This window comes from Mustela nigripes, chromosome 13 (genome assembly GCF_022355385.1).
Source record: "Mustela nigripes isolate SB6536 chromosome 13, MUSNIG.SB6536, whole genome shotgun sequence".
NCBI lineage: Eukaryota > Metazoa > Chordata > Mammalia > Carnivora > Mustelidae > Mustela > Mustela nigripes.
The window spans coordinates 16,302,643-16,316,146 of record NC_081569.1 but is presented as its reverse complement, the minus strand read 5'-3'; positions in this window follow the sequence as shown (position 1 = coordinate 16,316,146).

The window sequence follows — 13,504 nt, the reverse complement described above, 5'->3', positions numbered from 1 at the left end:
TCACCTTCTGAGAAGCTTCCTCAGCGTAATCCTGTGAAAACCCAGCTTTTCCTCTCTCATAACATGAGAGAGAACACTGCTCGTCCTCTTCAGTGTGTGTTCAGTGTCACGTGTTCTGTTGCATCACATGTGACTGTGCTCAGTGAGCTGACCATGCTCACGGCTGTCTGGCATTTCCTCCTGTCCTCTCAGTCACTGTACCTGATATTCCAGCTGTTGGGAACCCCCTGTGTTGCCAGGGGTGTGCCTGACCTCTCCCTCTCACTTCCATCCTCTGCAGAGTCTGTTTCCACCCCCTTCTGGAACCTTCCCTGCCTCTTGGCCAGCTCTCAGGTGCTCTCCAAAGCACAACAGTAGTGTGCCTTCCCTGCAGAGCTCTGCCAGATCCCCAGTATGCTCTCTCTATCTCTTTCAATGGCTGGCTCTGAAACTTTATGCTTTTCCTCTCGTGGTTCAGTTTTCTAGTCTATAAAGCAAATCTTCTAAGAATTCTTACTTGATATGGTTGTTGAAAGGTCAATGAGAAAATGTAGGAAAAAGGCTTTTGCACAATACCCGAGGCATATTAATAGGTCAAAAAGTTAGATATACCTTCACTCTGGCTTTATTTAGAACTATCTCTCTAAATCTGTGAGCACCTTGAAGACAAGAATTGTTTCTTAGTTGTCACTGTTGATTACTGGGCCTCACCATGGCAGACTGTATTCTACCCAGATGGCTGCAACCTGACTCTGACACTCTTACCAGTGGGAGGTGGAGCGTATGTTCCTTCCCTTTGAAGGTAAGTGGGCTCGTAGCTATGGTGGGAGTGATGCCATGTGACTTTGGAGGCCGGGACATAGATGGTGACACACCTCACAATGCAGTCTCCATGCTGTGAGGAAGTCCAAGCCTGGATATCCATGAATAGGCCACGTGCGGAGGAAATGGGGGACCTCTGGCCTGCAGCCTTAGCTGGGCCCCCAGGTGATTGCCGGTATTAACATACCAGCCCTGAGGGTGAGCCATCTTGAAGGTCCACCCTTCAAGCATAGTCCAAATTGCCTTCTGGAGCAGAGACAAAACAGCTCAGCTGAGTTCTTCCTGAATTGCAGATCTGTGAGCAAAATAAGTAATTGTGGTTTTAAGCTACTAAGTTCTATGGTAGCTTGTTACTCGGTGCTAAGAGCCAGAACAGCCCCTGTAACTTTAATCCACCTGATTTAGAAGTTTTCCAGTCAGAAGGCATTCACGACTGAATCAACAGAGATGGAGCAGCAATCTGTCTGTCCTTGAAGTGACCTCTCTCAAGGCAGGAGGAATATTTTCCAAATCTCCAACTCTTCCCATGATGCTTTCCACTCTGTAAATATTGTCAAACTGAACAAAGTAAGTGAAGAGACTCAACCAAATGGTATTTGTAGGGAGTTATTGCATACCGAAAATTCTGCCAGGGAAGTGGTGAGTAAGTGTCTGTCCTCAGGGAGCCTGGGATATGTTGGGAGGAGAAAACACACAAAGGAAGCAGTTGGAATGTAACAAGAGAAACTACGTGTCCAGAAACCAAAGTCAGCGTCAGGAGAGATCAGAAAGGGGCAACGCACCAGGAGGGAGCTGGAGTTGAGGCAGGCTGGGAGGGCTGAGGGGCCCAGAGTATCAGCTGTGCCAAGGGGATGGAGGTGGACATGCAGGTAGAAGGGGGGAGAACAAGTGGGGCGAGGCAGCAGGTGCTGGGAGGGAGCACAGCTTGCAGGTTCTTAAGCATCAGGATGAGGACTGTGAGTTTGGTACATTTTAGGCCCATTCTTGGTTCCAGAACAAGGGAGTGACTTGATGAGAAGGTGTGTTGGGATTTGGGTGGATTTGGGTAGGGAGAACCAGGAGGCTGGAAGTGACTGATGACTGAAGGTTTCAGCAATAATTGGGGGAACCAGGGGTGTTTCCTTGCCCAGGAGATCTGCCCCCAGCCAGTGCCCCATGAATGTTGCCAAGCCCCTCTTGGTTGCCCCCTTGTCTGTCTGTGGATTGCTTATGTGTCTTCTGGTGCACAGCTTTCTTGTGCATGAGTTGGGGTGGGGACCCAGGTGACAGCTTTGGATCCTGACTCCATCTCTTACTGGCCTGTGTGTTCTTGAACAAGTTAATTAACGTTGCTGGCCTCAGTTTCCTCATCTGAAAAATGGGAATAATAATAATAATACTACAGGGCTTTGTGAGATTACAAGTTGTTTGTGTGGAGAGGAAATGCTCAGTGAATATTCCTGTTATTTTATGTCACAGCTTCAGCACATTGCCACCCCTGGGCTCTGGCAGTAGGTACGTAGTGATCTTTTATGTGGGACTCTGGGACTTATCAAACAGCCATCATTTGCCAATTTATAGTTTAGCCCTTAGATTGAGCTACTTTAAAAGGATGCTTGAACTCATTCAGCACATGCTAATTTAATCAAGTTCTAGGGTATCATACTGTTTCCCCTCTGTGTTGTTCTTCACTTACAAATGATTGGCAAAGTCGATGTGCTTGGCCCCTATAGAATTGAACAGCCATTTTCTCTAAGGAGGGTTTAATCGAGATAGACAATCACAAAACAGCCTCAGTGACTTTTGGTCCTGGGAGAAAGATGGTACCTCCCAAAACTGAGGTTCATTTGGGGGTGATGTAGGTCTTGCTGAAGATGGCTGAAATCTGGAGCCTGGGCTTACAAAATATTTTGGAGCAGATTTTAGCAGCAAGAAATTCTTCTGTCCTCACTCTCTCTTGTTCTCCATTCTTAAATCCATCTATCTATCCATCCGTCCATCCATCCATCCATCTATCCATCCGTCCATTCACCCATCCATCCATCCATCCATCTTTCCTAGATGCCGATAGATCATTGCATCTAGATCAAGCAAGTTATAGTTGATTTATTTGTTAGTTTTATTGGTTATTCAGCAGAACTGGGACCAAATCAATGAATTGTTCTATTTATTTAGGCCTACCTAAAATATTAACACATTGTCCCAATGAAGCAAGTAATTTTTGTGCAGTCTTTGTCTTCAGTTCCATGTGTAATATGTGATTCATTTCTAATATCTCATATCACGAGTAGGTACTTGTTATTAATAAAGGTAGAGCTTTTGTGATATTTGAAGCTCCAGTGGGTCCTTGATAACAGCCCTCTAGTCCCTTGTTCCTGTAGGCACTCATGATTGATTCTTTTTCCCAAGGCCAAGAAGGACAAGAGGCTTTCTTCAGTGTTGATTGGAAGCATTAAACGGAGCACAAGGGAAAAGCACATTGCTCCGATTACTATCTTTCCTAAATTGGATATAGAATCTTCTTATTTCATAAGGCCTTCAGCACTGATTTAAAAAAAAATTCTCTTCTCTTTCATTTACAAAAGGTGCCTCAGGCATCCATTGTATGATAGGTGCTTAATAAATAATAGTAACAGTTATTATTATGGAGCAGAAATCTGCTGATCCTTTCACATGAATGGAACCTTGAGACCTCTTTCTATTACAGAGGTGGATGTATTTGTTTTAACACCACGTTATTGTGGTTTTTTAGTTCAATGCATCAGCATTCTGTTTATCCACATGCTTCCGGATTTATGGCTATTTCTGCGTCTGTTTTTCTGTCTCCTCCATTATTTCCAAGCTTCCCATTCTTTTCTTTCTAAATTCCAAAAGTTCAGATAACAGCATAATATGCATAATAAATCTGTGCCTCCATAGATAATACAGGAAGTGACTGAAGCTTGCCTGGGATTACACTCATTTTGTCTGTTTTTCTCACTTGAAAAAATTTTGATGAGTTTATTCTTTATCACTTTGGGAAATAATGCAAAATGTGATTAGAGGCCCACATAATCTGGGCTGTGTTCCCAGAACTGTTTTTATTTAGTGATGCTGTATTTGGGTGATGAAATGTTTATGCCGCAGCAATAGATTTTTTTAAGTTCCACCATTTTCAGTAAAGATGCTTTATTTAAACCTCTTCTTGTCCATCTTGGGGTGATCAGAGTAGGGAGATTTTTTGCTCCAAACCTTATCCAAAGTGTATTGGATGGAACATATTTTCATAGGGATGATGCATTTCTCATCATTTCATAAAGTGCACATAATTTTCTTTTCTTCATGACTCAAAGTGGTTATGAACCTAAGTTGGGGAGCACTGCAGTGTCTTCAGGAAAGATCAAAGGTATTCTCACCCCAGATGTCCCCAGGCTACTTTCCAGAACTTCTCCTTCATTGGCTCTTTCTCCTTCTGCATTCCTAGGCTATTCATTTTTCCCACTTTTTGCTGCTATTTCTGCCTGATGTTTCCCTCTCTCTCACCGCACAGTCATCATGTGAACTTTGAGAGGGAAAAATGGAGAGTGCTGTTAGTACTGTGTGTTAAATAAGAATCAGTAAACTAGGAACAAGACACCAGGCTCTGTGTGGGAACTCAAGCTTTTGGACTAAAATTCTGCTCTAGGAGCCACTGGTGTGACCTTGGGCAACAATCTCTCGGGACATTGGTTTCTCCTGCTGTAAAATGATGAAGTTAGGATGTAGGACCTCTGGTCTTAACATTTATGAGTTTATCAAAGGGAGTCTTTGGTCTCTCTACTTTCTGACAGGTGTATCGACTCCCTGGAGGCCATTTTTGTTTACCTGGGGGTTTTGGCTGCATCCTCTGCTGATGTTTCTCCACAGATGAAGGGAGCATCAGCTTTGCCTTGACCTAGGCCTCCCCTCCCATGTCGGTCTGAGATCCTTCCACCATCAACTACCAGGACTCAAATCTCTGTCTCAAGAGGCTGCTTCTTATAGGAAAACTGACCTGTGACAGAACTATTCGGTAAACATATCTGTGCTTGCCTATATATCAATTGACAAAATAATACATTAAAAAAGGTAAGAGCTTATAGTAGGATAAATAATGGCTCCCAAAGATGCTCACCTCCTAGTCCCTGGAACCTGTGAACATATTCACCTGTGTGGTAAGAGGGATTTTTACAGGTGCGTTTAAGTTAAGGATCTTGAGATGGGGAAATTACCTTGGGTTACTTGGGCTGGGTCTGATATCATCACAGGGGTCTTTGTAAGAAGGAGGCAGGAGGCCAGCTCTAAAGATGGAGGAATGCTGGCAGCTTCTGGGAGAAGTTGGAAAAGTCAAGGCAACAGATTCTCCCCTAGAACCTCCAGAAAGGAATACAACCTGGCTGACACGATTTTAGCTCCCTTAAGACTCCTCTTGGACTTCTAACTTCCAGAAACATAAGAGACTATGAGTGTGTTGTTTAAGCCACAAAGCTTGTGGAATTTTCTTACAGCAGCCCCAGGGAGCTGACGCAGAGCTGCTGCTGTTCTCCCTATCTGAGTCGTTCTCTGTTCTCCATCTCTTCCACCGAAGGGAGCTGAATAGAAGGCTCCAGAAAGGACATGGTAGATCCATTTTCCCAGACATTGTGCTGTGGAGGACACCCGAGCGCAGTTCCCTGGCTCTTTTGTCCTGCCTTCCATCATGTTATGGAGCATAGACTGTCTTTGTAGACCCTCCTTCCCTGGACAGTGGGAGAAACTCTGGTGGAGATGGTGGTCTTTTCCGAACTCTGTCTCCTGGTCAACGGTGAGAGCCAATGCTTCTGTCCTTATTCCCAGTACATTCTTGTTTCTGCTTGTGCCTGCAGGATGCAAGCCTTCCTTGGGGTGACGTTTGAAGGCTGATTTCTTTGGATACCCACCTTTCTTCTTCCAAGCTCCTCTTCTGGGTCCTGACCTCCCAGGGCTGCCTCAGCAGGTATTTTGGCCCTTGCTGCTACGCTCAGGTACCACTTTGTCTCCTTTGTGTCCTGAGCTGTTCATTGCTCTTGTTCCAGACGTTTGTCTCATTGTCTGCTCCAGTCTGAGGATTGCCACGGTCTGGGGTCTGTCAGAACCCTCCACCCTGAGCACTTGTAACCTCAGCCTGCAAAGTTTGCATCCTCCAATGCTCCCATGAAGGTCAGGTGAAGAGGAAGAGACAAATGAAATGTAACATCTCATAACAAGAAAAACCACAAGGTGGCCATTCCATTTTCCTGGGTTTGTATTGGTGTATCTTCCTTTCCCTTTCCCCTATAATATACCTGATGCTACAGATGCTCCAACATATCTCTTTTATATCCCAAAGAAGTCTTTGGGTGGACTGGGAACCTTGTTATGATCAATAAAAAACTATGTTTGCTATATGGAAGGGCATTCCCATTTCAGACTGTTGAAAAAGCCAATTCATTTTCCTCATTCAATGTGGTGAGGTTTCTGGTTTCCCCTGGATGTACTTTGTGTGTCAAGGGAACTCCCTGTTCTGCATTTATAGAGTTTGTTCAGTGAGAATGAAGGTGTTAATTACAGGCCTCTGTAAATTGCGCTCTGTTTAATGCACGTGAGCAAAATATGTCACAAAAGTAACTAGGTGAGTTCTACTCCCTCCAGAGTGTTAACTGGGGGGCTCCAGGTCCCACCAATGGAAGACTGCCCCCCACCTTGATGTCCCAGGCACAGTGTCACAGCAGCTGAGGCCGACATACAAGGCATAGAGGTAGCCAGTTCCCTGTTCTGGTCTGAAAACTTTGCCCGAGGAGTGTTGTATTTGAATCAGTTTTTCAGCAGGTTTGTTGAGAATGGTCACAAATTCAAATATGATCAGTCTGGTTTCATTGACTACTTGTTTGATTACTGTGAACTGGAAGGGAGGAGGGGGTGTTAGGAGGGGAAATGCAATGTCCTGAAGTGGGGCAGAGCCAGGCAGACCTGGGTTCGAATCTCAGCCCCATGATAAGAATAGCTGCCTTTCATGATTGTTGGTGAATTAAATGTTAAGATACGAAGTGCTGTGTTTGGTACCTGGAATATGGCAAGGGCTCAGTGAGATGTTAATTTCCTGGCCTTACCTCATATGGTCTGTAATCGTGCTAGACTTCTAAAGATCCAAGCTGCAGGCACTTCCCAAGTATACCATAGTGGTATGGGGCAGACTTTTCTTATTCTGCTTTCTGTTATTTCTCATTCTCACTGCATCACACCCATTGAGCAGTGGATTAGTTGTTCTAGGGATGCATGGGTACTTGCTAGAATGAGTCATTACTCAGCTTTGACCCTTAAACAAGATTTTGGTTTGAAGTTCTTGGCATTATCAAAGGAAAATTCTTGAATGCAACCAACTTCTTGAATGCGACCAGATAAAATCTTGGAGGTGTCAGATCATATAGCTTTCTAAAGTGTGGGGAAGGTCCTTTTTCATTTGTGAAGGCTAACTCATGAGGCTCATTGCTCTGGAAAGAAGAAGGATGTCACCTGGAAGTGGATAGGTCCAAGCCTGCCTCATCTGGCTTAAGGAATGTGGGATAAAGAAGGGACAGAATCATAGAATGAAGGCTTGCACCTTGGAGGTGGGTGAGTATTGCTTTGGAAGCATCTAGATAAATATGGGGAAGAGTGTCATATGAGATGAACCTAATGGCACGTTTGCCTCTGTCCTCTGTCACTTCCAACATGACCTATGTCAAAGTACAGAAGTATTGGCAGGAGGGGGCTAGATCATTGAGCACGAGGTTGACCTGAATGTGGCAGAGCCTGGGACGCAGAGGTCTCTGGGCCCTCGTGATGGGATGTGGAGTTGTGTTGGGGTCAGGGGCTGAGCCTTTGAGGTTGGTATTAATTGGCCCTAGCCATGGCTCTAGAGAGGAGGTTCAAGGTAAGGACAAAGAGCCACAAGAGACCATTGATACTTTCGTGATCAGCTGTCCTTCAGCTTGGTAGCAGAGACCAAGGAGGATTCTGAGACACTGTAGATTCAAGGATCTTTCCCTGTTCATTGCCCTTGAAAGTGTAGGGAGCTCCTCTTGTGTCTGCAGACTCACTTGAGGGAGAGGATAAGCATCTGACTGATAAGATGGAGTCAGTGAGAAAGACACTTGACCTGAGAGTTGAACTTTATGTAGGAGGGTTGTTTAAACCACAGGAAGAGTATTCAAGCCTGAAGAGACAGGAGAATAGCCAATTTGCTCATGTAAATTTTTTTGATACCCAGGAAGAAAATATGTTAGGTGCATTTTAAGTGTGCCTCTGAGTGTATTATGAGTAAATTTGTCAACCCGCTAGGTATTAAAACTCGGTATGCAGAACATTAATTTTAATTAAGAGCTATGTTGTATTTAATTTGCTGTAGTGGACTTTGAATCTTTCTGGTTTTCATGCTGCTGTTTTGATTTCTGAAAATGTTTGTGTCCACATGTCAGAGGTTGGCTGTGAGTCTTTCAAGATCCTCTCTTTGTCTTTGGTTTTCTGCGTTTCTTTTTTTTTTTTTTTTAAGATTTTATTTATTTATTTATCTGACAGAGATCACAAGTGAGCAGAGAAGTAGGCAGAGAGAGAAGGGGGCTGGGGTGGGAAGCAGGCTCCCTGCCAAGCAGAGAGCCCAATGTGGGGCTCGATCCCAGGACCCTGAGATCATCACCTGAGCCGAAGGCAGACGTTTAACCCACCGAGCCACCCAGGCGCCCAGGTTTTCTGCATTTTGAATGATATGCTTTGCTGTAGTGATTTTGGTATTTATCCTTCTTGGTGTTCTCTGAGCTTCTTCATCTGTGGCTTGCCATCTGACATGAATTTTGCAAAGTTCTCAGCCATTATTACTTCAGGTATTTCTTCTGCTCTGTCTTCTCTTCTGTCTCCTTTTGGTATTCTAATTATTCACATGTTATACCTTGTCCTACACTTCTTTGATGTTCTGTTCTTTTTTCTTTTTTTTTTCCATTCTTTTTTCTCTTTGCATTTCAGTTTGAGAAGTTTCTGTTGATGTCTCTTCAAGTTCATGGGTTCTTTCCTAGATGGCGTCCAGTCTAGTGATTGGCCCATCAAAAGCATTCACCATTTTTGTTACAGTATTTTTGATTTTAAGGATTTTCTTTTGAATGCTGGAGTTTTCATGTCTCTGCTTATATTCCTACATGTTGTCTACATTTCCCTTTAGAGCCCTTAACATGCGACACCTGGGTAGCTCAGTTGGTTGGACGACTGCCTTTGGATTGGGTCATGATCCCGGAGTTCCGGGATCGAGTCCCGCATCGGGCTCCCAGCTCCATGGGGAGTCTGCTTCTCCCTTTGACCTTCTCCTTGCTCATGCTCTCTTTCACTGTTTCTCTCTCAAGTAAATAAATAAAATCTTTTAAAAAAAAATAGATCCCTTAACATATTAAGCATAGTTAGTTTTTAAATTCCTGGTCTGATAAGTCCAAAATCTCTGACAGATCTGAATCTGATCCTGATGCTTGCTTTGTTTCTTCAGTGTGCATTTTTCTTATATTTTTTTTCTTTCTTGGCATATCTGATAATTGTTGAAAGCTTGGTATGTTGTATGGGGTAACAGGAACTGAGTTGAAGAAGTCTTTGTGTGAGGTTTGATGTCAGTCTGGGTAGGAGTTGGACTATATTTAAAGTTTACTATAGCCATAGTTGCCAGAGGCTTTATTTATTTTTAAGTGGTGTATGTGATATTATTTCTATTATTTTTAGTTTTAAATAACCAGGAACTTTATATTACTCTAGTGTCCTTGTTTTCATGTTCTCTGTGGCTCTGGGCTGCCAGAGGTACTGGTCCTCAGAATCTGCTTCTTGCAGCTTGTTGGGCTGTGATCCCCGGATGTTTTAGGGAGACCAGTTAGTGGGCTATCACTTGTAGGGGAGGGACATGACCCATACTCTTACAGTTACAACTCAGTCTTTTTGTGGGCCTGTGTCTCTGGGTTGTGGCCTTCACAGATGTTTCCCCAGTGGAGTAGCTTATCCCCACTCCATCAGGTGAGATGGAAAGTCCAGAAGGGGAGGCAGAGGAGTGTCCTCCTTGCATTGGGGTGAGGCTGTGTGAAAGCCTTTTCCCTTGGAGAGTAAGCCTTCATCATGGAGAATTCTCAGAGGTATTTCACCATGATTACTCTGCCCTTGCCACTGTTAGACCCGTGAAGGGATCTTTCTCAGATCCATACCATAACAACCTGGTGGCAAAACATGCATATGTATGGGGGTCCTCCAGACGGTAGCCCCCAAAATTTCTTAGTCTCACACTACTACACTCAGCCTCCAGAAATGTCTCTGGCTTGCCATTTAAGTCTTCAGACCAGCTAATTGCTCCGCAGCCTTCCACTCCAGGTGAGCAGATCCCCATGGTGGCTCTGGATTTACCTGTCTCTCTAGAGCTCAGTGCCCTGATGGGTCTAAGAAACACCACAGATTTTCAGTTCGTGCAGCCTTTTCTTCTAAAAAGGGGAGTGATAGCTTCCAATCCCCTTACATGTCAGAACTGAAACCGGAAGTCCATTTGAGTCTAACTTGTCTTTAACTGTGAGCTGCTGGAGACCAGAAAAGGGGTCCATCAGCATGTTGTGTGGAGTAGCCTGTGGGCAACAGCTGTGACTTATCTCAGTCCACTGGTGGTTTTTAATCTAGGCTACTAAGCTTAATCACTTGTGGAGCTTTTAGAATCTGTAGCTACCCAGCCTGACCCCTGAAGATTCTGAGTGAGTGACTTGGATGAAAGACCTGTGAGTTTACAGAACTCCCAAGGTGATTCTGATAGACACTGTGTAGAGGACTCTGGGTGATGTCTATTCATGCGACACATCTCAGGGAGAAATAGGAAATATTTTGTCATCCTTCCCCTTTTTCAGTCCCTCCACCAACACCAAGCAAGCTTTGTCACCTACGGTTGGGAGCAACACTGGAGAACCAAGAAGGTAGCTACTAGAATATACAAATGAGATAAAGATAGTTGTGTAATGATTAGAGTCCAGTCAAGAAAACACAATAGCTGTAACAATAGGGATGATTTAATATGGGAGGATTGAAAGAACAAACACAAGCAACACCATGATAGCAACTGCCAGAAGCTACTACTAGAATGTATGGTTTTGGGAACCAGGAGCTTAGGGGTGGGGCTCTGCAGATCTGGGACTTGGAGGGTGGAGGAGGGGGCATATCTGGCTGCTGATGGGACTTCAGGAGGGTGTAGGAGGGGTGCCAGGGAGCTGGGACTCTGACCTCCAAGGAGGGGTTCTGTGTTCCTGCTTCTGGGGACAGTCAAAGAAGCTGGGGTTGGAACTGACTGTTGCTGTGAGGGTGAGGTTGTGGTGAGGCTGTGGACTGGGCAGCAGGAGTTTAAGGTGATGCCCTTTGCCAAGGTCCTTCCCATGATGGGGAAGAATGCATCAAACATATCTGCTACACTCTTCAGATCTGGTACATGTCTTGGTTCTGATTTCTTGTTCTTCAAATCCCTTTCTGATTATAATTTGGTTTTGTACTCTGGAATCTCTCTTGACTGTTCCTGAGAAAATAATTCAGTCATACCAAGACCTTTAAGCCAAAGGCATTGGGTTTATACATCAATCTGTCTTGATTTGACTATGGTGAGTTTGCCCTGGGAGACAACAGAACCAGGGCTCTGTGCCATTAAGACTGAAGGGTATGACAGAGTGCTGTGGTGACTTGTTCAGGGGATATTCCACTCCATTTTCTCCTGGAAATGTTCCAAGTGACAACATATCTTCCTGATTAACCAACAGTTTTTCATGTGTTTGTTTGTTTTTTGATGATTTAGTTAGTTATGTGAGTCTATGAAAGAAGAAGGAGTTTCTAAATATTTCTTTGGTTGTCCTGGGCAAGACTACTTTTTTTTTTTTAACGTGTTTAATCCCAGTTTTTGGTTTTACTCATGCCTTAGGATAAGAGCAATAATCCCATAATATCGTGTAAGCTGTCCAGCTCCCTGGGTCTTCTTTTTGGTTAAATGGGGGTAGGCTTGTTAACTGTGGTAGCTTCGAAACAGAATTGCTCATGAAGCACAGTGCTGTGGTTAAGTGAAGTGGAGGCAGCACTTAGAGCAGGAAGGATGTTGACATGAGTCACACTGGGTCCTGGTGTTACTCAGAGGAGGCAGCAGAGCCCCAGGCATCGCACATTCCTGGACCACCAGGTGCTGCTGGGCGCCCTGGACCGCACCGACTCAGGCTGGGGAGGATGCAGCTTTCTCCCCCACGATCTCCAGTTTCAGTTTGGCCCTGACAGAATAAAATCACTTCGAGTACAGCAAAATCACATCAGGTCAACACGTAACTTTTTTTTTTTTTTTAAAGATTTTTATTTAATTGACAGACAGAGATCACAAGTAGGCAGAGAGGCAGGCAGAGAGAAGAGGAAGCAGGCTCCCTGCTGAGCAGAGAGCCCGATGTGGGGCTCGATCCCATGACCCTGAGATCATGACCTGAGCTGAGGGCAGAGGCTTTAACCCACTGAGCCACCCAGGTGCCCCTCAACACATAACTTACTCAGATTTACCTCTCTGCGCTCCTTACAAGAGGACAATGATAAAATGATAATTTCAGTGGCATTGGGGAAGAGAGAGACTCATCGCTGGCAGATACACAAGATTCATCCTCATTCTTCACAATACCTGACACTGGATTTTTATACATGTACAATAACATACTGGGCAGAAGGCACCAAACCATGTGTGCTGAGTGAGAGGCAATGGAATTCAGACTCTGGAGCCTAGTCTGGAGCCAGACTTCCCCATGTTCAAGTTCTGGTTCCACAACTTAGTGGGTCTGTGACCTTGGGCAAGCGTAACAGTTAACTTAATTGCTCTGTGCTTCAGTTTCCCACATCTGTAAAATGGAGCTCATAATCATACCTCCCTCTTGATTTTAGAATAAAGTTGGCACATGCTAAGCTGTCACTAGGTGTTAGGTCTCCTGATTCTTCTTGTTCTATATAATGAGCTACTTAAGGGATTTTCAAGGGCAACTTGGTTCCATGTGAGTTTTCCATTACTTGCTGATTTTATAAATTTCGTGGGGCTTCCCTACAGAAAACAGGACCTGTAGGATGTCTTTGCTGGGAGCATCTCCAAAGTGAAGCCCTCTCAGGAGTACCAAGAATTATGATCTTCTTCTGGCTCAGTGGGAAGGAAGGCCACACCCCTGCCAAGGCCCCCTAACCTCCTCGTTGCTGAGCTAACCTTGATGGAAACTTCCAGCAAAGTGTTTCTGCAGAGCGATCCATAAAGCATGACCTAGAGCTATATTAAACCTACAAAAATCAACCTCCAACAGTGAGAAACAGTTTTATATGATAAAGTAGTGATTACATTTTCTAATGATTGCTCAAAGTATTTTGTAATCTATCGGGAATATATTTCACAGCTCCCGGGAGCCCTCCCAGTTGCCCATTTGTCATTCCAAGCTTTAAGTAGAGCACAGAATATGAGGAGAGCAATCTTGGCATACGTTATCCTTCGGGGAACTCAATGTATGCAACGCTCATGCAATTAACCTGTGTTTAGCTAGCCTCCTTGCTGTGATGCTGTTCTGTCTCCAGGAACAAAGAGAAAACATTTGTATGAACTGCATATTGGAGTTTCTTTGCCCCGAGTTTTTTTTTTTTTTTTTTTAAAGATTTTATTTATTTACTTGACAGAGAGAAATCACAAGTAGGCAGGGAGGCAGGCAGAGAGAGA